The sequence below is a fragment of the Heliangelus exortis genome, chromosome 2 (genome assembly GCF_036169615.1).
Source record: "Heliangelus exortis chromosome 2, bHelExo1.hap1, whole genome shotgun sequence".
NCBI classification, from domain to species: domain Eukaryota; kingdom Metazoa; phylum Chordata; class Aves; order Apodiformes; family Trochilidae; genus Heliangelus; species Heliangelus exortis.
The window spans coordinates 108690543-108715489 of NC_092423.1; the positions used below are offsets into that span (position 1 = coordinate 108690543).

The 24947-nt window shown below is 42.4% G+C and overlaps 1 protein-coding gene across 12 annotated transcripts in view; it reads left to right on the forward strand.

Annotated features, from left to right (window-relative positions):
* DTNA (dystrobrevin alpha) overlaps positions 1–24947 on the forward strand; it is a 228030-nt gene that overhangs the window by 57299 nt on the left and 145784 nt on the right. Inside the window, exon 1 of one of the 12 annotated variants that reach the window (XM_071737492.1) lies at positions 5731–5879. The exons of the other annotated variants lie outside the window; for them this stretch is intronic. The gene's annotated coding sequence lies outside the window, so the exon portion shown is untranslated. Of the gene's footprint in view, positions 1–5730; positions 5880–24947 lie in introns of those variants that run through there. 12 annotated transcript variants of the gene reach the window in all.

The following is a 24947-nucleotide window of genomic DNA, read 5'->3' on the forward strand; positions in this document are numbered from 1 at the left end:
CTATTAAGTTATTCACACGATGCTGTCAACAGTGTAGGCTTACTTTGTGTACCCTAATTCTCTTTTGTTGTGGGGGATGGCTTTTGCTTGGGGGTTTTCTGGTAGTGCTTTGTATTGACTGTTGTCTCAGCAGAAAACCTTTGCTGTTTTTACTGTCTAACAGCAGAAGAGGAAAGCTCAGGCAGCACCAGAGTCCCACAGCATGCAGACACAGCAAGAGAGGGATCTCACTGGCTGCATTTGGGATGGCTGAGAGCAGACATCCGAGAAGCCAGACAGAAATACAGAAACATTCCACCCTTTACCTGTGATCCCACAGCCGTGGTGAGAACAGACCCCCATCTCCCATGTGGGGTGTAACCAGCAGGGCAGGTACTTTTTGCAGTCCTGCCAACAAGTCTGGCCCCTCTGCTGTCTGGCCCAAGAAGCACTGTGTTGAAAGCACTGTGCTTCTCTTTTTGCATCCTGTCTCTGGATTTTTCCCCAGTGCAGCCCAAGGGTCCCCCAGTTGGGTCTGCCCTTGGCACAGTGTCAGGCAGCTCACACACACACAGGGACCTGGCAGGGCTCCTGGCATCCACAGCAGAGATGTAGCTGGGGAGTCTCACCTGTGTATCTCTCCCAGTGACAGAATAGTGTTTCCTTCTGTGGGAGCTGGTTCTGCAGGCAAAGCCTTGCAAAGCATCCAAGACACTTCAAATTTTACTGCAATCAGCATTAGAGAAAAGTCTTTCACGTTTTCCACTTCTCTGAAGCGCTTCATGCACAAAAACAATTAGACAGACTTCGTAACGATTATGTCCTTTTAAACAGCTTTATTAATATTGATACTAGATTTTTAAAATTATTTTTTAGCTTTTGAGTTAATTCAGTTCATGACCTTCACACTTGAAGTTTTGAAGTGCCATTACATCCCATAGAAGATTAGATTGCTGTAGAGGGAAATGAAAATAAATACCATAGTAGGGAAAAAGGAAAAAAAGTTTTCTTCCTTCAATCTGATATTGAGGAAGGTAGGGATGTCTTTAATACCTGTCACTCCCTCACAGTGATGCTTTTGAAATATTTGGACACAAATTATGAAGCTTTCTGCTCACCTGGGAATAAAGAAAGACATTCAGTCAGAATCTCCTTGTTGATCCTTTTCGTTTCTTACATTACATTGTATTTTAGTGTTCCTGCAAAGAGGCTATACAGAAATCTCAGAGCAATTTGAGCTGTAAAGATTTTGCTGTTTTATCTAGTTTATTTTGGCAATATAAGATCCATATAACTCTGGATTAAAGGAGCATTCTGATATTTGGATATTGCCTTCAAAGCAGTGCATTTCAGTACAATTACTCAAAAATAAACCTTGTGTACGTAAAGTATGTTATTTGCTGCATTTCTTTTATTCTGAACAAATCTATAATTTTTGTTCTAGCTGTATAATTTTCTGGAAAAAAAAAAACCTTTACTTTTGGCACGATTTGTTCTGTTCTCGTTGCCTCAATTGCTTATGCTGTCCTCTTCAGTTTTTATTTTTATTTGATATTAGGAAGCACTAAGCTAGTGTGTGTGTTCTGTGATCAGGCTGGATGACCAAGTAAAGCCACAAAGACTGCTGCTCGTTGGCTGATCAGTGCACTTGCAATTTACTTTTACTGAGATAAATGCTGAAGCCCTACAGCTGAACAGTTTGGTTCCAAATGCAGATGGCTAAGCTGGAAACCCATTTGTTTTGTAATTTTTAGCTCTGAGAGATGAGATTTGGAGTTCCCACCAGGGTGGCCTGGGCAGTAGTAGAAGTGATGCAGTTGCTATGAGTAATTTTGCTTGAACTTGTGGGTGAGCTGCTGTTATAGTTGTTAAGCCCTCTGCTTACCACGTGCTTACAGAGAACATTTTCTTTTATTTCAGTCAAGCAAAATGCCATTCCTAGCCACTGCCTCACTGTCCACCCTCACTAAAGTGAAACAACAGGTGACTGGATCCTGATGTGCCATATCTGGCACATTTTGTAGTTATTTTCTGCTTCTTGGTAACACCGACATATGAACTTGAGGTCATTCCAGCTGCTCTGGCTGTGTCTCTGCTCACCAAAATAAAGACTGCCTGGTTTACTCATTGCTGTTTGCTGAGGCTGCTTTTGCATGTGTATTTACTCTATTTATAGGACGATGTGTAAAGATCTGTGTTGATATCTTGTAGTGAGAGTCTCCCTGTCAACAGGAACCCAGGCATGTATATGTATATATTTTTTAAGCAAATGGTTGTGGTGATACGTGTGAGCTCAGCCTGTTCATTTGAATGTACCCTTCTGTGATTAATTGCTCTGATGAAAAACTCCGTCCATCCTGTTTAGAACTACATGTGTTTATTTAGTCCATTGTTAAACTGGTGCTGTTACTCATGCACAATTTTTGCTTCCATGTAAGCTTTATTATACTTTGATCTCCTCCCGACATACTTTTAAAAAACACTTCCCCAGAAACTGTTATTTCACTGTAATTATAAAGGAACACGCATATGAATCACAAATGAGAGTATTACCCAACTAGATGTTCCTAGAAACAGGAGAGCACTTACTTGCAATACATTACTCATTTATAAGGAGTCAGCTATTAAAATGATTTTTTTTAATACTGTACATTGAGTACAAAGGTGATGTGAAAAGCCTTTTCATTGGAAGTGCCTGTAGGCTTTTGAAACCTTCTTAAAGTTCCATCATCACACTTAGCCACAGATTTGAAAAGGAAAAGCTGAAATATGTTTGTGTTTGTGTGACTCTAGGTTATGGTACCTCTAGAGTGTGAGGATATATGTATGCATATTTACATACAGATATTTACATGTATCTACAGATACACAGATATGTGTATGTATATATGGGAGTGTATGTCTTGGGCCTATTTCTACAAGCTTTTGTCTTTAAGGGAAGCCCACAGTGAGCTTGGTGCTGCTTCATTCTTCTCATGGGCAGGAGGTTTGCCTCCTCAGGCACTTCACCAGTCAGGGTCTGTGATAACTGTAAACAGATTTCTCAGCTGAACTAACCTGATAAATCTAGCTGAGCTATCATTTTTTTAACACTTCTTTATCCCTTGGGTAGCTCCACACGTATTTCTAAGTGTCGCCAATAATGGAAAAAGAAAGGAAATGAAGGAACGAAGGAAGCTTCAAGCAGTCTTGTTTTGAATTTCCTGTGTGGAGGTGTAGTGTCCCCAGTCCCCATTCAGCCGTAGGACGTATCCGTGCAGATGGCAACAGGAGCTCCCCTCTGTCCCTTCTTCCCATGGCTAGTGGGATGTGCTCCAGTTCCATCATGAGATGCAGAGCTCACTTAGCACCACACTGTGCCCAGTGATGATGCACAGCATTTTACCAACTGCTGAAGCTGAAACCTTGCACCTGGGCAGCTCAAGCAGGAAGCAAACAAGCTGAGGGCTCTCTGTCATGTCCCACGGAGACATTGCCTGGATGGTGCACATTTCTAGTAGAGGTGGTGGGGCAGAATACTTTTCCAGCATAGGGCCTGATCCAGCTTATGCTTTTGGAGCAGGATTATTATTATCATTATTGTAATCACTAAAAGGCCTTTCATTGCTGGGCAGTGATGAAGAGCATCTTCTTGCTTCCCTGGGCATCTCTCCTTCAGCTCCCTTGTGTGTAGGGTGAAAACTGGGGAAGAGAAAGGACCAGCTGAAGAACTGCAGTTCTTTTGAAACAGCTTTGCACCACATTAGTAGAGTGGATTTAGAGTCCCATGTTGATGCAGGCAAAAAATTGGAAAAAGAGGTAGTTTGGGGAATTAATAGCCACACCTGATAAGTCAGCTTTTAAATAAAGAGGAGGATTTTCCAAATATTGCAGGAAGGGACAAAAGCAGCAGGAGGTAACAGATCTAGTACTTGTATAATATCTCCTTTTTTAAGTGCTGAAGTTTGGGGAAGAGGTTGCAGTTCTCCTAGGAGGAAAACTCCGTGTTGTTTCCCACCTAAATCCCTTTTCATTCTTCATGGTGGAAAATACTGTAGTTGTGATTCCTGTAGCAGTATTTAAATGACTGGCATATTTAAATACAAGATTTTGTCTTGTGAAACTTTGCTAAAACCAGCACACCAGCATGATGATACCATGATAGCTTTACAATTTAAACCAGATCAGTTTTGGCCCTGGTGCCATCCTGACTGCCATTCTGTGGTAAAAAAACCTAGGTGGTTCCTGCTCTGTACTTCCAGATCATTCTGTGGTGATCCTTTTGTTTCTCTCTTGCTGCACATAGGTGCCCTTCACAGCTTCTCTGATCAAGGAGTGATGAGAGGAATGGTGTTCCCCTCTGTTTTCACCTGGCCAGCAGCAATCTTGAATAAAGTGGATGTGTATGACTGTAGGGCCGGGAGGGGAGAAGGTCTTTGCTGGAGACCAAAGTGAAGGAAGTTACCCCAAGAGTGCTTTGTGGTTTAGCCTTCCTCATGGGGTCAAACTCCAGAGGAGATCAGACTGTCTGAGGGTTAGGAAAAGAAGACCCCTCCCTTTTCTGACACCTTACTGCCCTCTGCCCTAATGGCTTTCTGGGGAAGCATATCTATTCATTCATTAAGTCATTGATTTTTCATTCATGAAAAAACCCTGTTTCATGCTCTAGAAAAATTGGTAGTGGTGAACAGTGTTTTGCACACGTATACTTTCCGTAGATTTAAATGCAATATTACCATTTATGTCTGGTTTTCAGAGATGCTGAGCAGCTGTAGCTCTGAATGAGGTCCATGGAAACCATACATGGGAATCACACTATCAAAGTGTAGCTCTCTTTACTGAGTTCTTCTTATTTTGCTATCAATGCCAGACCTTAATATTCACAGTTCAACTGTTTATTAAAAGTGAACTCCTTGTCTTTTGTCTCTTATTTACCAAATGTTGTACTTGTAATTTATCTTGCTTTTATGCTGTCGTATGCAATTCATGATCCAGAACAACAGTTCTTCTGACCCTATAGAAAATTGATGGGTAGAACTGCTTGGAAAATAATCTTCACTGGAAATCTTATTAAAATAAAATTCAACTAGTTATTACAAAATTGACAGCCTGATTCATTCACCTGTCCATGGCAGAATGGAAGGTCAACTAAAGTTTGAACCCTTGGTATAGAAATGTCACTTCATATTAGTGTAACGGGCAGTCCAAAGATAGGATCACACATTACTAAAAGTGAGAGGTGCAAAAACCCACTTACAAATTTAGAAGCCACATCCTGTACAAGTGTGATTATTGGGCAGGACATTGGTATTATAATCTTTCAAATGACACTTCTGTCTGACTGTAATTTATCATGAAGTAAAGAGTTTCTGGTGTGCCTGATTCAAGAACTTTATAGCTTAACTTTATGACCCCAGTAAATCAAATATGTTATTGCAATTCTAAAGCTAGTTGCTACATACCTGAAGATAGTAAAATTTCTGTAGTACCCACTATTTACTAAACAATGAATACTTAAAAATTCTAAAACTTTTCTTTATAGCTCACATACAAATAGCCTCATTAAAGTGGCTGAGAACATCTTCCAAGCTATTTTTTTGTCATAGTTTTTCATTTTGGAGTTAGTAGAAAAAAAGTGAAGCTGTTTAACCTCCACCAGTTTTCACTTCATTTGAGTTCTGAAAACTGCAAACCGTATGCTCAGAGATTGGCTTCTAGGCTTGATCTTTTGTGTCTTGCATGTGTGGAACATTTTAAATTCACCTGGTAAATTAGGAAAGGAGACTTCAGTGCTGAGAGCTCCTCTTGGTCACACAGATAGATCTACTGCACAGTCCTGACCACGCTGTTATCACATGGCTCTGGAAATGTTCACTTACTGCCTCAAAAGAACAAATTGTTCTGCTCCTCTTTCTGTAAAAGTTGGTTTGTGTGCAACCTGCTCCCGTTTTCCTTTCACCACACGAGTAAAATTGCCTGCTGCTTGTCAAGGTATCCTCTTTCGTGCATCTAATCTAAGCTCACATCTCAGGTTTCTTTTTCATCTGCTGGAATATGGCTGTGATAATTTTATCTCAACAGCCTGTATGGCTCCACTTGCTTGTAAGCAGCAGTCTGACTGGCTGTGGGTTTCAGGCACACGACCTTGGGAGAGGTAGGGACTATTCATGTTGTGAAAACCTTCTGTGTCACAGTGATGTGAATGTGTCTGGCACAGCTTTGTAAGGCCATGGCAGATGCAAGGAACTGCCCTTCAGTGTCTCTCACTGCTCAGACCTGTCACAGAACAGTTTTTGTCTGCTCACCCGAGTTCAGGTGGCAGCTCTGCCTCCTTTCTGCCTTCCGCCTGCCTCTTTGTTTTCCTGCTTATTTTCAGCTCACTGGAGGAGAGTAGTTGATAATGTAATCTGCAATAATCAAAACACATGAAGTCATGGCTATGTAATTGCTTCGTATCACTGCTGGTTAGGAAATTTGCCCAGAAATTTCCATTATAGTACCCTGGTTTTCAGGGCATTTGCAAGAGTTTTAACATTTGAGCCAAAATTGTTCAGAGCAGCTGTTTTCCTCAGTTTTAGTATTTTTGGAATATTTCAGCTCAAGTGATTCAGTAAGACTGAGAAGGCAGCTGGCATAAAAATAAGTTATTTGAAAGCCTCCAGTATTTTCTTTGGTGTGCTTTAGTACCCTTGTACTTTGGAGCAAGGGTGTAAACTTCATCATCACCTTTGCATAAGGAACACTTCTGCTATTTGTCCCTGTGCAAACCTGCCCATCTTTGCCCTATGCAGTAGCCCTCAGGGGAAAATAAATCCAGAGCATCTTATCCATGAAGAGAACTGGCAACAGGTGAAGATCTTTGATGGATCCAACCCTTCTGCAGGTGCTGGGGAGCCTCCATGCCTGATCCTGGTACCCAAGTCAGTCCTGGAACACCTGGCAAACTTTCTGCTGTACACATCTTCACACAGTGCTCTGAGTCAGAAAGTAGCTGTGAAAAGAAACGTGACCCTGAAGTACTTTGGGGCTTCCAAGTATAACCCACAGGAAGTATACATAGCATATACACTTCTGGCAGCTCTCTGGTGTGACAGGCAGGGAGGGGAAGAGGGACCCTTCTTGTTCTTGGGCAACACTGTCTCAAGGGGATGAAAGCAGCTTACATTCAAAGTTCATTTCTATTTTGGTTTATGAAGAAGTGCTCTTCAAAACATCTAGGTTTCTAGCATAGGTCCAACCCTTAGCTCGACAGATCTCAGGGGGGAGAAAAACAAGCAGAAGGAAAATAAATATGTGAGCAGTTTGAAGTCTTGGTTATGGAGGATTGGCCAGTATTGAGTAGAAAATAATCCTGCTGTCATCAGTGTGTCTGATGTTAGGATTACACCTCTCTTCAGCTCTGCATTTTTTTTTGCTATTGCTGTTATCTTTTAGTAATCTCCCTTTTCTGCAGGAAGAACATTTTGATTCAATTTCTGTTTTGTTCAGTGTGGTCAGATGAATGTTATTTCCTGCTTATTAAATGGTCCATATTTTGTTCACATGAGTAAGTTTGCTTGAGAACTGGGTGAAAATTGCATGATGGTGGAGAGCAAAGAGCAGAATTTTTTAATGACCTTAATAATTCTTTCTGCTACATTTCTCTATTGATCCCCCAGTCCTCTTACATCTGTCTAAATAAATTCTTTAACATGAAAACAACTTTGCAATTTATAACACTTTGAGATCACCATCCCCTCAAAAGGTCTTTTCTTGCCTTCAGACTGACTGCTGCTGCTCCAGTTTCCTCTCTGGTTTTAACAATTTAAGGATAAGTAATAGGCAGAATTTGCAAGAAATAGGTTGGTTTTTTTAAAACAAAACCAGCTTGTACCTGTTGAAAACAGGAACAATATTCTGGCACTTGGGAGTAATGGCATCTCAAAGAGCTACATAAATCAGCTCCTCACCCCCGTCATCTGTAGTAAAAAGACTTCGAGATTTTTTCTGATTTCTTCCACAAGATTTTCTGTGCTTGCTTCTCCTGCCTTTCACCTCACTGGAACTGATGGTTTTTTGACTGCCCAATAAGGAATATTCTGGCCAAGGCATAAAGTACATAGAGGAAGTGTGAGGATATCTCACTGACTCCACTGGCACAAAGAGTTTCCAAAACTGTAGAATAATGAATCAGCTGGTCAACTCTAAATAAATAAATCCATATATGAGTTGTTCTTCAGGGAAACAGTCTGTACTGTCATTCATGTGTTAAACCACAGGCCTTGGTATAGCAATGTGTTAAGGTGTCCCTGCTTACTGCAGGGGGATTGGACTAAATGACCTTTAGAGGTCCCTTCCAACCAAAATTGTTGGAATGTCTCTATGATTCAGAAAGCTGTAATGAACTCAATCATTATTTAAATACACTCTGGACTTTCCTATCTGAATAAATGGGCTACCATCTGCTCAGACAAAAATACTATAATTACAATAGGAGAGTAAATGGTAAGTTCCACAGACAAACATTTCCCAGGTTTTAGTTAATGCAGGGAAATTGTGAACTCCATGTTGCAAAAGGGGAGGATGCTGAACTGAATGAGCTGATATACAGATGCAAGCATCTTGGGATTGTTGGGATTGTTTAGTTTGGGGGCCACTGATGGGAGACTTCATTGCTCTCTACAGCCACCTGAAAAGAGGTTGCAGTGAGGTGGGTATTGGCCTCTTCTCTCAAGTAAATAATTATGGGAGTAGAGGAAATGGCCAGGGGATATTTAGAATAGATACTAGGAAGAATTCCTGTACTGAAGGAGTGGTTGGGCACTGGAGAGGGCTGCCCAGGTAGGTGGTGGAGTCACCATCCCTGGTGGTATTGAAAAACCATGGAAATGTGGGACTTCAGGACATGCTCTAGCCGGCTTGGTGGTTTTTTCTGGGTTTACAACTGGACACAGTGATCTTAAGAGTTCTTTACCAACTGTGACAATTCTGCAGTTCTGTGAACTGTGAGCTTATATTGCTGTCACAAATGGTTTTGTGTGCACAGAAATAACTGCTGTGCAGCCCAGGCTGGGTGCCAAAGTCATCTTCTCTGCTTGTATGGTGCCGAGCCTGCCAGCGCTTACCCCAAAACTGACGTAGCTGTTGGCACAAGCCTAGACTAGCAGTGATCACTTGGGTGCCTGAAATATAATACAGTGTTTATAGGTGACTCCTTCACATAAAAAAGGCAGCAAAGATACAAATCCCTCTGTGTTTGCAATGAGAAGTAACAGATGGGCGAGTAAGGTGCCATGTTTACTGGGGGCTGGAGAGGGGAATGGGTGGGCAGGGCACAAGTGTGAATTTGTTGTTGCTGTCCTGCCACACACCAGGTGCTCTGACCTGAGCTGAAGCACAGAATTTTTACAAATTGAGTTAGTAACAAAGGAGAGAGGAGAAGGAGAAAAAAGGAAGGAAGGAAGGAAGGAAGGAAGGAAGGAAGGAAGGAAGGAAGGAAGGAAGGAAGGAAGGAAGGAAGGAAGGAAGGAAGGAAGGAAGGAAGGAAGGAAGGAAGGAAGGAAGGAAGGAAGGAAGGAAGGAAGGAAGGAAGGAAGGAAGGAAGGAAGGAAGGAAGGAGGAAGGAAGGGAGGAAGGGAGGAAGGGAGGAAGGGAGGAAGGGAGGAAGGGAGGAAGGGAGGAAGGGAGGAAGGGAGGAAGGGAGGGAGGGAGGGAGGGAGGGAGGGAGGGAGGGAGGGAGGGAGGGAGGGAGGGAGGGAGGGAGGGAGGGAGGGAGGAAGGGAGGAAGGAAGGAAGGAAGGAAGGAAGGAAGGGAGGGAGGGAGGGAGGGAGGGAGGGAGGGAGGGAGGGAGGGAGGGAGGGAGGGAGGGAGGGAGGGAGGGAGGAAGGAAGGAAGGAAGGAAGGAAGGAAGGAAGGAAGGAAGGAAGGAAGGAAGGAAGGAAGGAAGGAAGGAAGGAAGGAAGGAAGGAAGGAAGGAAGGAAGGAAGGAAGGGAGGAAGGGAGGAAGGGAGGAAGGGAGGAAGGGAGGAAGGGAGGAAGGGAGGGAGGGAGGGAGGGAGGGAGGGAGGGAGGGAGGGAGGGAGGGAGGGAGGAAGGAAGGAAGGAAGGAAGGAAGGAAGGAAGGAAGGAAGGAAGGAAGGAAGGAAGGAAGGAAGGAAGGAAGGAAGGAAGGAAGGAAGGAAGGAAGGAAGGAAGGAAGGAAGGAAGGGAGGGAGGAAAAGTCAAGTCCTGGATTGCAGAAGGATTTAAAATCTTGTCTGTGAAATTGCAAATAAAAGTCTGTCACAGTTGCTCTCCGATCATATGAATCAAGAGGCTTGAAACAGCAGAATGGTTCAGATGATCAGCTGGGAAGTGGATTTAGGATGTCAGCTCAAGTGGTCTCACTCTAGTGACATTAAACATAGCTTTGGAGATGAAATTTTGCCTCTGGCTGTGTGCTAAAGGAAATAAAACTCCTGCTCTCAGATAAAATATGTAGTTCGCAGGATATGTGATACCTTGAGATGTGCTGCTCATCCTAGAAATTCACACCTTATGCAGTAGAACAGAAAAAAAATTGTAGGTTCTGCACAAAGATAGAGATATGGCTCATTCACAAAAAGCACTATTGCTATGTCATTGGCTAATAGGCAGCCCAATGTGCACCCAAAACTACTACTTCAAAGAAAAGTGTGTTGTCTGAGGTTTTTCTTTCTAGCCAGAAGGATGTGGTACTGTCAGTCCTTCTACACTCTGGAACAGAAGCTAACATGTCTAAGTGCATCATTGTTTTCATATTCACCTAGGATTTTTCCTACCTTAGTACCACCTCTGTTAATTTAATAGCCTCTATTTGGAATTAAGGATATTTGAACATAAAATACTGATTCTCAGAGAAACTATTAAAACTGAAGTACTTTTTTTTTTTGAGGCACAGCAGCTTTGTATGAGTTCTGTTTACACATAGTCTAAGCTTGCCAAAGAGTTTGTTTTGTACTTAACCCAGAGCACGGCAATTTCTTGGACAGAGATGGGTTTTATTTTTTGTGCCTAGCATATGGTCATTACTAGACAAGAAGGCCAGGGTTTACCCTATTAGAGTCAGATTCTGGCTGCTGCAAGCACTTGAGCATGCTTTTCATTTTTAAAAAAGTAGCAGAGAAACATTGAGCTGAAAGGATATGTTATTTATCAAAGTAGTTTTAGGTCTGAGCAGCCTCTGCTTCTTGCTGGTGGCTATGGAGGGCATGTATTCAAAACTGTAAGGAAAGTGTCAATAGGTTCGGATAAATCAACTGGTCTGGAATGTGTTAGTGATGGCATTAAATTATTGTTATTATTGTTTTAAAGGGAAAAGGCTGATTTTGAAACATGAGCTTTTCTAAGCAATGTGTCAGTTTTACAACTTTTTGGAAAGAGCTCCTAAATTCAGATTTCTAGCAGAAGAGGTGGAGACCTCAGCTAAATATCTCCCTGAGACACTGAGGCTATGTCTGTTCTAGTGAAGATGCTGCAGAGATGCTTTGGGCACTGTGACAGGCAAGCCTGGCACAACACATACCCATACCACTGAACTTGGTCTCCAGAGCAGGGTGGCCACAAGCAAACAGCCTCCTGGAAATGTCTCTGGCCCCTGCAAACTCCTAAGCTGTGCCCAGGAGTGCTTTGGAGGAGGGAGGGCTGCTTAGGGCCGAAACCGTGGCAGGGATTGCTGTAATGCTGTAGCAGTGCAGGCAACAGCTCCAGTTCCCATGAGCATTCTCTTGCCCAGTTGCACTGACTAATATAGACTAATATCAAGGAGGTGCAACCAAATAAAGAAACAGCAAAGGTTTGGTTGCCATCACTCCCATTCTGTTGTACAACATCAGTTATGAGGCCCATTCCATGCTCTTATTCAATAGATCTGGGCAATCTGCCTCCCTAACAGCTCCCAAGCGAGGTTGGAACAAATCTGCCCTGGGAAATGCCAGAGCCCAGCTTGACTGCTTGTCTTTTTCTGGGCAGGATCTTGCTGTCAGCAGGGTTTTTCAAGAGATGTTACACCTTTGCTTTCAAATCAATGAAGGTATTTGTGGGGAAATTTTGCCATTGGATTTAAAAAAAAAAAAAAGTTTGTCTCCTGCACCCAGCACACTATAGTCAGTGAGCTGCAGCAAATCACCGACCTAATTTCTGGCATGAGGTTTTTTACAAATTCTTCTGTATCTGGCATTCTGTTTTGACCTGTTTACGTATAATTATTTCTACCTTTTATTGGTACCCTCAAAACACATAACATGGTGATGTTACTGTCATTTAAGTAGCAATACGTACTCTGCTGTCCTGTAGATGCCAGATGTTACTGCCATCTACTTGCATTTGTGCAAATAGATAAACAATCTGCATGGGAAAATTTTGTTTCAGAATGATACTGAGCTTCCAGGAATTGTCAGCTTCAGTCCAAATTGATCCAAATTGTGTCAGGATGTGCATGTATGCAGGTGCAGGAGGAGGGAGGGAAGGAAGGTGAGGCTGCAGTGAGGGAAGATGTACAGGAGATCAAAGAGAAGAGGGTGCCACCCTTGTTACAAAAGGCTGTGTGGTGCCATCATCACTGAACACATGAAGTACCACATTCACCATAACCATGGAAAATTGACCCCATCAGCTGTCAAAGGATTTTCCACTTCAGGAAATATGCCAACTTTATCATAAAACCATAGAGTCATAGACTGGAAGGGACCATAAAGATCATCTAGTTCCAAACCCCCTGCCATGGGCAGGGGACACCTCCCACTAGACCAGGTCTAGTGGTCCATCCATAGCCCCATACAACCTGGTCTTGAACACTTCCAGGGAGGGGACATCTGCAACTGTTGCAAGTTAAAGCCATTACCCCTCATCCTATCACCACAGGCCCTTGTTAAAAGTCCTGCCCCAGCTTTCCTGTATCTCCCTTCAAGTCCTGGAAGGCAGCTCTAAGGTGTCCCTGGAGCCTTCTCCTCACCAGGCTGAGCAACCCCAACTTTCTTCACAGTAGAGATGCTCCAGTCCTCTGATCATCTTTGTGGCCCTCCTCTGGACTTGCTCCAACGTCTCCATGTCCTGCTTGTTTGGGGGGCTCCAGAGTGGGATACACTACTCCAGGTGGTATCTCACAAGACTGGAGTAAAGGGGGAGAATCATGCTGCTTCTGGTGCAGCCCAGGATACTGCTGGCTTTCTGGGCAGCAAGTGCACACTGCTGGCTCAGGTTGAGCTCATCAACCAGCACCCCTAAGTCCCCCTTTCTCAAGGCTGTTCTCAATCTATTCTCTACCCACCCTATAATTGTGCTTGGGATTATCCTGGCCCATGTGCAGTAGCTTGCACTTGGTCTTGTTTAACTTCATGAGGTTTGCACCTCACAGCCCCACCTCTCCATCACGGTCAGGAGGTGGATTAAAGGACTGGTACTACACAGCTCTTATTCCTTTTCAGAGGAAAGTTTTCCTGATTCATGGCTACAGAGGGAGTATTTGTTTGTTTGCACGATACTAAGCAGACAATTTATTCTACACAGACTCTTACAATTAAGTGCATAAGGTTTGTATCCATTTCTAACTGATAGGTGAAGATGTGTTTGCTGGATATCCAACTTCTTAAAGTAGTTGTATTCAAATGCCATGATAATGGATATGTGGGAAAGCTTAAATGTAGCAGAACTGCACGTTCTATTTCTACCTGATTCACTTTTGTTATCCCCAGTATCCAAAAGCATGAAGAAAAACCCTACACTTTTCCATAGGCCAGCTGAGTTTAAACTGCAGAGCACCCTGCAGTTTAATAACAAAAATAAACATGGTTATGTTTTTAGGGAAGTAGTTTTATTTCTTTTATTATAAATAAATTCTGTGCTGAGTAAGCAGGCTAGTTCTGTAGCTTCCTTAGTATAAATCAAAAATTTGATTTGACATATAGATTAGATTAATGCTTTGGGCTAAAGTTTATAGTTTAATTTGCAAATATTTTTATTTTTCTTAGGCACAAGGATCCTTCCCTTCAGTCTTGTAATAGAGGAGCTTTGGTTTCTAGTTCAGTGTTCATAGACTATGCTTCTATAGCTATTACTCCCATAGTGTGATCAAATATATTTCAGGATGTTCTGATATGGGTGATTCTGCATGTAAATTACCATCATTGGGTTTTTTGAAGTCTCAAGCAAAGCAGAACTGTTGAATCCAGCTCGGGGCTTGTTCTACAGCCTAATATGGATGTAGAATGTCTCTGGATGCAGCCTCTCTGAGCACATTTGGAGCCTTTCGGGATCTCACTTTGGACAATTTGCATGATGAATTCATCCTAAGCAGTAAACAAAATGTGGTTATTGCTCTAAATAGACTGCCCCGTTTCCTGGGTGGTTTGACTATTACTTACCTTCAATAAGAAGTTTCTTTTCAAAACAGAGAATTTGCATTTTAGCTTTTTGCTGTGTCTATGCAGACTCTTATAGCTGAACTGTGGCAATGTGAAACAGCTGTTTTACTTTAAAAGTAAACTTTTAAGATCGACTGAACTCTTTTTTAGTGTTGCTGTTTTTCCTAGCATTTACAAATCCCCAGTTTTTAAACTTTACCCTGAGAATTATTTTGTAAATGTAGCACTTTCATGCTAGAAAGAGATGAGAAGTTCCTGGGTAGAACATCCTTTGTCCTGGGCAAGTTGTTTCAGATGGCTCTGCTTGAGCAAGGGTTTGGAGCAGGTGACCATCCAGCAGTCCCCTCCAACACCAACCAACCACTCCACAAGTGTGTGACACAGTTGAGTTGCTGTCTCCATAATGCTGTTCCCATTCCCATGAGAGCAGACACCTGAACATGGATCTTAACTACCAGAATCAGACTATTTCACTTTTCCATTGTTTATAGTTGCCAAGACAGTTGATTAAAAATCAAAATCTCTCTCTGGTGCCAGTTCAGACATGCATCGTGCTTTTGTCTCCCTGGAAGCCTTTAATTCTTCATTCTCTGACCACAGTGTGTGGCCTTATGGGTTGACTGGTGGCAGGACATATGGACATTACACAACTGCCCACCTCAGTGGTTTTACAGAGACATATTATCTGTAGGAAAGAAGTCCTGTGGGTCCTAGGAAATGAAGCAGTACTTTCTACCTTCTATAAAAATGTAATACAGAAAAACATTAAAAGGCATTCCCTCTGGAACGTTATTTCTGGCCCTTGTTTGTTTGTTTGTTTTGAATGGAAGGTCAAGAGGGAAGAATCTGATTTCTCCATTTCACCCAATGCCCTTCAACAGGAGGGATTCTCTTGGTAAATTTTGGTTCTGCTGACCAGAGCTAGTAACCAGCTCACCAAGTCTCCCCTTTTCTGCTCCAGCATGTTGAACCTGAGAGTCACCAGAGAGCTGCACAAGCTGCTTTTTTCTGGAGAGCTTGTTTACCTCCAGAAAATTGCCACACCTTCTCAGATAATAAGAAACTCATCATTTCATGTGGGTGCTCTGACACAGTTTAATTTTTATGTTTATCATCTATATTTTATGTTAATTTTTATGTTTAATTTTTGGAGTTTCTTTCTGCTGTTGTCTCATGTTGTAGAATTAATTGACCACCAAGCCCTGTTGGTTTTCTCAGCATTTCATTTTTAACAGCTTTGGAGGCATTTCCCAAAGTGCCTAATTGCTAGTAAGGTCAAATGTTGGGGGATGCAAACACCCCCACCCCCCCTGAGAGTAAGAGCTCAGACTGGAAAAATGTATGTACATTGTTATGATTGAGATAGAAAATATGTTACTTCTGCTGCTATCCCCACCAGAATTCCCCAAGTTAATTGTTTTGGAGATGTGGGAATGTAATTTTTTTATATGAAACATCATTTTCTTTAAGAAAGTAGTTAGTTAACCCTCGAAGAGGAAATTATTTGGGAGAATGCACTGCATTTAGGATTTTTGTGTAACTTAGATGGATCTAACTTAGTCTGTCTCTTCCATCATTTTATTCCTTTCTTGGTGTACCTTTAGTTCCACACTGGACACTACTGAGCACACCACATTACTAGATTACTAGTGGATTACTACTAGATTACTAAATCCCCTACTTTGGAGGGGGATTTAGTGTACTGCAAAGACTGTGAGACAATCCAGAAAAGTAGCAGGGAAAAAAAGGAGTGGAGGGAACTAACTAAAAGGAGGGAAAAGATTTTTTATATATATATATATATAAAAGTGGTATAATTTGTTTGTGTGTGAAGTGCTTAAGAATGGCAGTGTAGCTCCTCATTTTTTCTGACCATTACAGAGTTCTTCTGTAACACTGGGGTTACCCAGAGTGCTGTGAGTTAGTATTGCATTTTTCTCTCCTTCTCACCAATGTTCTTATAAACACGTAGGCATCTGCTTTGCTCTGTCCAGGTAATGAACTCTGCTTAGTGAAGAAGTGTTCAAAAGCATTTCCTAAACACCAGGTTTCCTCCTCAGATTCCTTGAAGGTATTCATTAGGTACCCTCATTCACTAATACTTCAGTACATGGTGCTCTAGACATCTTGCAAGATAAAGCAATCAACAAGATCCATCCCTGTGTCCCACTCTTCACTATGTCTCAATGGAAAGATTTGGTACAAAATAACTAAATGTAAGAATGCTATAACTATCATTTTCATTTAAAATAAGATAGTAATGAGGGAGTTCAGTAAAAAAACTCCTTTATTAGGTGGTTGAATTAATAGTTCTTCTAATGCACCAGGAAAAAAGCCAAAGGTTTGCTACAAAGTGAGTAATTACTGAGAAGACAGAAGAGGTGGATATGCAGTACCTCTTGTCACGATTTTGACTTTTGGTACAGTATAGGTTTCCATATATTTGCAAATAATTTCCAAGTTATGGCCAGTAAGCCCAAAGGTTTGTTTTGTTTGTTGTTGTTGCTGTTATTGTTGGTTTTCTTACCATTATGCAGTAAAGGTTAGCATCATGGTCTAATAAGTATTATATTTTCTTTAATCTTTAACTAGTCAGAAATTAAAACAATTTATTTGTTTCACTTTAACATCAAATTAAAAGGATTTTTTTTTAAGGATAATGCACAAGCTTTGGGTTTGGGGCTCTAGCACAGCGTCCTATGTGCATAAGTTGTCTTAGTGATGAAACGGACATGGTTAGTTACATATTCAGAGTGAAAAGTGAAATTAACCAGTCCCTTAAGAATTCTGACATCTTTGAAAAACACAGATAAGGGTTTTTTGTAATTCAGCCTTTTCTCATGACGGAATACTTTCAAAAGACAAAATAGGAGATTATGGAAAATCATCTCTGACCCACGTTCAGCCCCAGAAAGCTCCTTACCACCTTGCCTATGAATCAGGAGAGTACCAGGGTTTATCTCCTTGGAGCATACACACAGCACCTCCTCCTCCTCATAAATCTGCAGCCTGGTACGTGTGCTCCCCAAGCATCCCCAGGAGCTGGATCCATCCCTGTGGGCTGGCAGGGCTGTGTGTGGTGATGTAGCTGCTCCTCTCTCCCACTCCTGGGTGGACATGTCACAGCTCTTACCTTGCCTTGACCCCTTCCTCCCCTCCAGCCGTGAACAGAGGAGATCTCCTTGCTGAGATTTCAAAACACTTTGATCATCGCGTCCTGGTTTATTTACTTCCTTTCAGGCCGGATCCTGCTCAGTTGGCAGAGATAAGCCAGGGCAAAGCCACAGCTGTCTCCAGCTCCCCTCACAGCCCTGTGCCCTCCAGGCAGGCAGATTCTCCTCGGATCAATGCGAGCAATCAGGAGGCTCCTCTGCAGTATTTAGTCACAAGGAATGCATCCTCAGCTACATAGCCGTGCTGGAAACAGCTTTAAAACACCATTTTTTAAAACACCATTTTGCATAGGAATCAGACTTTACTGGGAGGAGGAGACATACCTGGTGTGGGCTGATTGAGCTACAGAACTGCTTGAAACAATACTGCTTGGGACAGTACCCAACTTTGGCCAATGCAAAATGTGTCGTGGGGACCTGTCCCCTGCCTCTTTGGATGAGGGAGGTGTTGGATCACATAGCAGCTCCTGTCCTGGATGCACATGGAGAGCAAAGTGGGTTCATGGAGGAAGGGGAGCCTTGCCAGTGTCAGATGCTGGGGCACAGGAGAAGTGTGTGTCTGAGCTCAGGAGCTGGGTGTATTTTCTGTGTCCAGCAAGAGTTGTTAAGGAGTTGAGAGGCATCATATTTTCCACTGGGGACCAATGCCTAAGCCAGTCTTTTTTTGAGCTTTTATAACAATTGCCAAGGATAACAACTGACAGAAAATAAGGAGGGAAGGACTGGTCTGTAGCATGAACTAGTGAAACACTGTCTCAAGTAAATCTTTGGAGGCTTGTTTTAGCTTCTTGAAAGGAAGCAGGAATTCACGTGTTTTATTTTTAGCTTGCAAGGGAAGAGTTATTATATGTTCCTTTGTACCTCATCTCTGAAAGTGTTCTCACTGAGGCAGGATCTGTAGTCATGGAGCCAGTTAAGCCAACACTTGCCTGCCTGAGAAAATTTATTTTTACAAAGGGGAATTACTGAAATTGTTTTTCCCCTATAAAATTTTAAGTAGAACTGATTCCAAACCCTAAAATCAGTAGAGTGCTAAAATACTTCCTGCTGCTGGCAGTGATTTGTGATTCACAGTATATAGTCGGATGCATTTTGCTTTCAAGCAGTCATAAGCATTTTCAGATTTTTATTGAAGAGTTGCTTTTGTTGCCATTTATTTTAATCTTGGCTCCGTTTACTTAAATTATATGCACTTTGTTTATTTACATTTTTCTAAGGGAATATTTTAATCCAACATTTTAATATTATCTCTGTGACTGGGCCTTAAATCTATAAGCAGAGATGGGATGAGCAACTAATTCAATAGTTAGTCCTGAAAAAAACCTCTCTCGGATGCTCTTTCACCTCTTCCTCTTGTCTCTGAACTTCAGTACCATAGTTCATCGATGAAATATTTATCATACTTGATTTTCCAGCAGTTGGGTAATGAGTGGGGTTGCAAGATGTTGCTGATCAATACTTGCACCTCTCACCCAGCACTTCTGAGTCAACGAACATCTCCGATGCATCTCTAACCTCCTTATGAGTCTGCTTGTACTTTACTTGCTTTTCTTTCCTGTGAAGTAGCAGCACAATGTCAGAAGCAATAAGATGAGAGTTATCATCTTCCCAAGTGGGTAAGACAATCTGCAGAGCGTGTGTTAAAAATAAAACAGGAAGTCAGTGATTATCAATTTTTAGCAAACTCATTTCTACTGGTCTTCAGACTGATGCTTAATGGTAACAGAAGAGGCAGCTCTCTGTCTGGACAATGTAAGCAGTAGTTATTTGTAGTATCTTTTCCCCTGATTTTGGCATGGGCTGCTTTATTTTAAGGCCTAAGGCTTGTAAGAATAAAACCAGAGACATAAGGTTGTTACTTGTGAACAGCACACGTTGAACAGCATGGCTGAGATAAATAGGTATTTGGTTAAAAAAAAAAAAAAAAAAGGAACGTCTTCATTTTGTGCATTTACAGTTTGCAGAAGCAAAAGGCAGCACATGGCAAGGCAAGCAAGGGAGAAGTCGTGCTTCTCAGAGACTCTTCCCTAGCTTGAGGAGTTAGTAATCTCTTCCCACCCTCATAAAAGAGAGTTACTGGCATCCCCATGCCGAGTCCTGTGCACGTGGGTGACGGGAAATAAGACTTCCTCCAGACCTGGCCACCTGCTTGAGGAGCAGCGATGGCAGTGGGAGGGAAATCCACCCTCCAGCGAGCTGAGAGTGCTGATTGATGTCTGTTTGCACTGCCGGAGGGGAACCAACGCTGCCGTGCTGCATGCCGAGCTTCTCCTTTGTGCCTTACTTTTCCCCTCGAGAAGAACCGGGAATGTTTATTTGGACCCCGCTGTGGAGGAGAAGGAACAGCCCACACACCTGCCAAGAAAGGGAATCCTAAACAACTGCTCCTGCTCAGAAGATACTGGGAGCCGGGCCAAACATTTCATACGTGGATGATTAAAATTAGGCTCCGGCATCCATATGTATGTTCTGATTTTGAAAGCGCTGCCTGGCTTACTTCTTTTCTTTCCTGCCTTTTATGTAGTTCCCCCATGGGCCGATGCTTCCCCTTTCCTGTAGCTCTGGCAGTGACCCTTGTACTCGCTGAAAGTACATTTATCTTTCCTCTCTGTAATCATACCTGATCACAGGCACAGGAACACAGCTCCTGCCTTTCATTTTCCACTAATATTCCCTTGACAAGTATCTTTTTGAAAAGGAAAAAAGCGATAATCTCTGCTTTGGAAAAACAGCCAAGTGTGGAAGCTGACTTGGCTTTCTGCCTCTCCTCCTGTGCTGCTTCTGCCTCAGTAAACAGAGACCTTTCTTCAACCTGCAGTCACTGATCCAAACAGATCCTGGTCTGTCAGGAAAGGCATCCTGTGGAGGAAGAGGAGATAGGTAGACATGGACAGCACTTAGCTACAGTATACCTGTCTGCAGCTTGTTCTGTTCACAAGCACCAAAATTACTAAAAGATAAAGAAGCAATGAGGGCAGCAAGGACATGGCTGCCTGACCTCCTCTAGTTGTGAAGGATAGAGACTTGCAGTGAGCCACACAGAGCTGTTGGTGCAGGAGGACTTTGTGCCAAATTTCAGCTTTCTGTGTCATGTCAGTTGGATGAGCACACAGAGATGCTTATCATCATTAGACAGTGATTTGTTCCCAAGAGCCAAAGCATTCAAAGACTCCAGTACTTCCAGAAAGAAATCTTTATGTTTCAAAAGACTTTGAGTATCTTTATGTTCCCCTCTTAACAGCTCTTCTTAGAAAAATGAGGAGACTTCCTGGAATTAGTGACTGATAGGAAAGCCCTATTAACGCTGCTGTTTTATAAGCAGCCAGATGTCTGCATCCTCCTGCTTCACACTGTTATCCCACTGCAGCCTAAGGTCCACAGTGGGGAGAGAGCAGAGGGGACTGCCATTCCCCCAGGGGACTGATCTGTCAGGTCATGATTCCCCTTCAAAGAGAAAAATCCTTCCTTGGTTGGACTCCACTTGGCAAGAAGGCAGCACAGCCTCCACTGCACCCTGTGGGCTTGGCTGGTGTGGGCTTGCCCATCCCCCTGGGATGCTGCAGGGCTGACCCTGGTCTTGGAGCTTGCCCTTGCACCACTGTACAGGTGAGCAGCCACCTTTTCTGGGGAAAAACCTGCTCATGCAGAAACAACAAATAATTTTCCCTGTAGGAGCATATCTTGGATGGTAAACCAGGCCTTGAGTCCCCTCCATGTGGTCCCAGCTGGGGCCTGGTGAGGATGCTTGGGAGCTCCCCATGCTGAATTTCTCTTGCTCTGGAAAAGCTACAAGCCACTGGGTACTGGCCAAGGCAGAGAGAGGAGGCAGCTGATGCACACCCTGTTCTTGCCCTAACATGGAGTGAGGACATGACTGCAGGGCCACAAAGATACAAAAGCTTTTTTTTTATGTATGTCAAAACTAAGAACAAAGCACCTTGTATAGCAAAGTAAGTTTATAGCTTGTTTCAGCCTGCAAAAAGACTTTTAAGAGCAAATAGTGCAGGCATTGTCTCCTTAACAACACTGCAGTGTTTAGTGGAGGTATTTTATCTCAAGCTTTTTTTTTTTTGATTCCTCTGTATTTAAAATTATCCTCCCTTCAAAATTAAACAAAAGTGGTGAGTTCATAACAAAATATCACAGTAAAAACACTCAAGTGAAATTTGTACATTTTTACAGAGCAGCTCCCAAAAGCCTGCCAGTTTCAAGAAGACTTTCAATTTATTCACAGCCTCTGAGAATCTCTCTCCATCAGTAAGAGTTTTCTGATGTTTTATGGAGTACAGGGACATATTCAAGGTACAGTAAAATGGTATTGTTGATATTACAGATGCAAATGTTCATTATATGTGAGCAAGAGGACAAAGCACGTATAAAAGAGATTTCCATAATCATTAAACTCCTCTTACTGTCATAAAAATATTGGCAACTGAGCAGAGGGGAGAAGCTAAAATATGTGCCCCAGAGAGCAAGAAAGGAGCAGGACTGTGAGTTACACACTGTTGGCCATGGGAGCTGAACTGTCCTCATGTGCATGGCCCCTGCCAAGTCCCTGCTTGTGCAGTCTCTTGCCTGGAAGGCTGCTACTGCAGACTGTCTCCCCACAGCTGAAGGTGCTAGAGCCATTACATTAACAAGAGAGGAAACTGGAAATTATATTCAAAGGGAGGAAGTATTTTGAGAATCAGGTTTCACTCTTTCATCTGCTTAATGGAAATCACGGAGTTTTCACAGATGGAATTGACCTCTAGGACCACCGTATCCAACTGCCAACAGCCCCCCCCAGTCGATACCTGTATCACCATGCCCTCTAGACCATGTCCTGAAGTGCCCCAGCTACACTGTTTTTAAATACTTCCAGGGGTGGTGATTCCACCATCGCCCCAGGCAGCCCATTTCAATATAACTATTCTCTCAGTAAACAAATTCTTTCTCAGATCTAGTCTAAACCTCCCCCCGATGCAACTTTGGGCCATTTCCTCTAGTCTCATCATTATTCATTTGAGAGAAGAGGCCAGCACCCACCTCCCTACGACCTCTTTCCAGGTAGATGTAAAGAGCAGTAAGGTCTCCCCTCAGCCTCCTCCAAACTCAACATTCCTGGTTCCCTCAGCCTGTCCTGATAGGACTTGTTCTCCAAGCCCCTTCACCAGCTTGGCTGCCTTCCTCTGAACTCTCTCACCTCTGTTCATAGGAAGTTAATGTGTGTGTGTAGGTGTGTGTATATATGCACACAAGATGTGTATATGGGGAGAAGGAGCTTTCACTGTGTGAAAGGGTCCATCAGCCCTAAGGTTTCTTCTTAAACCCCATGACTTCATTTAGAAAAAAAAAAAAAAAGAAGGCATCAAGAAACTCCCAAGGTGGAGTGCACATGTGAAGGAGTATGAGTAATTTATCTTCACATTTAGCTGGAGCCTTGATATTGTCAAAGCAGCTGAATCACTGCCTGTGAGCTGCCATCTTTGCCATGGTGATAATTTGACGGCATGCCAACATTGCTGCCTACCCTGTCTCTGAAGAGCTGACCTTGTAACAACATCAACACTCTTTCTTTGGCTTTTGCTGACATGCTCTAGGCTCTGGAAACTGTTTTCAAAACAAATGTATAATGAGGTATTGTGCTTGTAAAAGCAATTGTGTTTCCGTCGGTCAGATTATTTCAGGGTGTCTTGCCTGCCAAAGGGCAAAGCAGAGGAACAGGGAGGACACAGCTCTTCAGATAATGTGAGAGGCTCTCCCTGTGCAGGAATGAAGGGAATCAAAAGCAGCCTTCACAAAATCAGAAGTTAACAGTAAAGTCACAACATACCGAATTCTTGTGCTGTTCCATCCTAAACCATATTGTTTCTCAAGGTCATGAACAAATCAAGGAGAAGTGAGCAGAGCTCTACAGAAGATGCAAAGAACACACAAAGGCCAAAAGCAAGGGAACCTCTTGATTTAATGTTTGCTGCACACTGTTGTGTGTCTCTCTTCATGCAAACAGGAAGAAATCATCTCAAATACTGACTGAGACTTTCCATCTGGGATTTTTTTACAGAGAAATGATAGACACGTGTCTATCATTTGGTTAAAAGCATTGTCAGAATTAGACTGTACTGATCATCTTGGCCCTAGGCTTAGGCTGCTCTCTACTGACACGTTAAGGCATTCCCCAGTCACAGAGGATTACCTGGGCACTTTGTGTTCCCACTGCTCCATGTGTGTTCCAAACTTTACATGCCCTCTGTGTGTCCAGTATATTTGTCAGGAATCAGCTTGCAAAGGAAGCAGACAGAACAAACCTAACATGGGACTTACCCCACACTTGCTCCAGCTTTGATCATGGGGGTCAGTGGTAATGAAATGCTTCTTTTTCTTCTTAATTTCCTTCCTAAATTAAATTAATATAGCAACAACTGGTGTCCTAAATGACATTTCATTGAGAGCTTTTGTGGTGTCAGGGACCATATAGTGGATGCATGACAGGCTTTCCTTAAAAACTTCCATGCAGTGCACAAGAGCCATAAATATGGTTAGGTAACAGCAATTTTATTTCTAGATACAGGATTGGAAAAAGCAGTTAAATTAAACCTAGGACTCTTTAGGTTAAGACTAGATTGAAAGATTGTAGCTAATAAAAGTTTGGAAGCAACATCTTCATGAGACACCCCAGTTTTCACTCCCCCTCAGGGATCTATTTTCAGGTGTTGCCAAAAAAGAGAAGACTGTAATTTATACCAGGATGTTTCCTTTGCATCCTTCTTAAAGAGTGATCTTTTAGATTTGTTGAAGTCAGATTAGTTTATGTACCTAAATTTCCACTTTCACTTTTGCAAGTAGAAGTTTGATTTTACATAGTTGAAGATAAAAATTGTATTGTTTGCCCACTGTCTAACTTACCTACTAAAAAAGCCTCTGAGAGATAAAGCACCCTGACTTGAGCTCCATCTGACACTTGCAGGAGCTTTAAACTTGAATGGGATTTGGCTAGCATGTATCAATGTATTGCCTTGATGTACAGTTTGTATATTATCAGCAAAACTTCAGCTTCTACAGATGCATTTGAGAGAAACAGCAAGGAAATTACATTTGACTTTTCATTGTTTTCAAACTTGATTCTTTTTGTGGTTCAGTCCTGGATTTTAACCTGAAGGCTTCTTTTTGGGCTACCTTTTCACTGGGGATAACGTTTTGCTAGCCTGTTTTACTAGCCCTTGAATTGTTTGGTGAAGCTGACAAACAGGATTTTCCATGTGAAAATAACTTGCCATGGAACCTATTTTTAAACTGAGAGGCCCTTTGTAGTAAAGGCTGAGTTTGTTACTCTTCAGGACATCTGCATGATGTAGCATCTCAGACTGTAAAGAGTGCTTGAAGTTGTTGGGCCCGTTGCATGTCAGCTAGATGGGATTTCAGGTTCAGCTTTGAAAGGAGTATTTGTGCCTGAAGAAAATAAAAAGAATCTTTGTT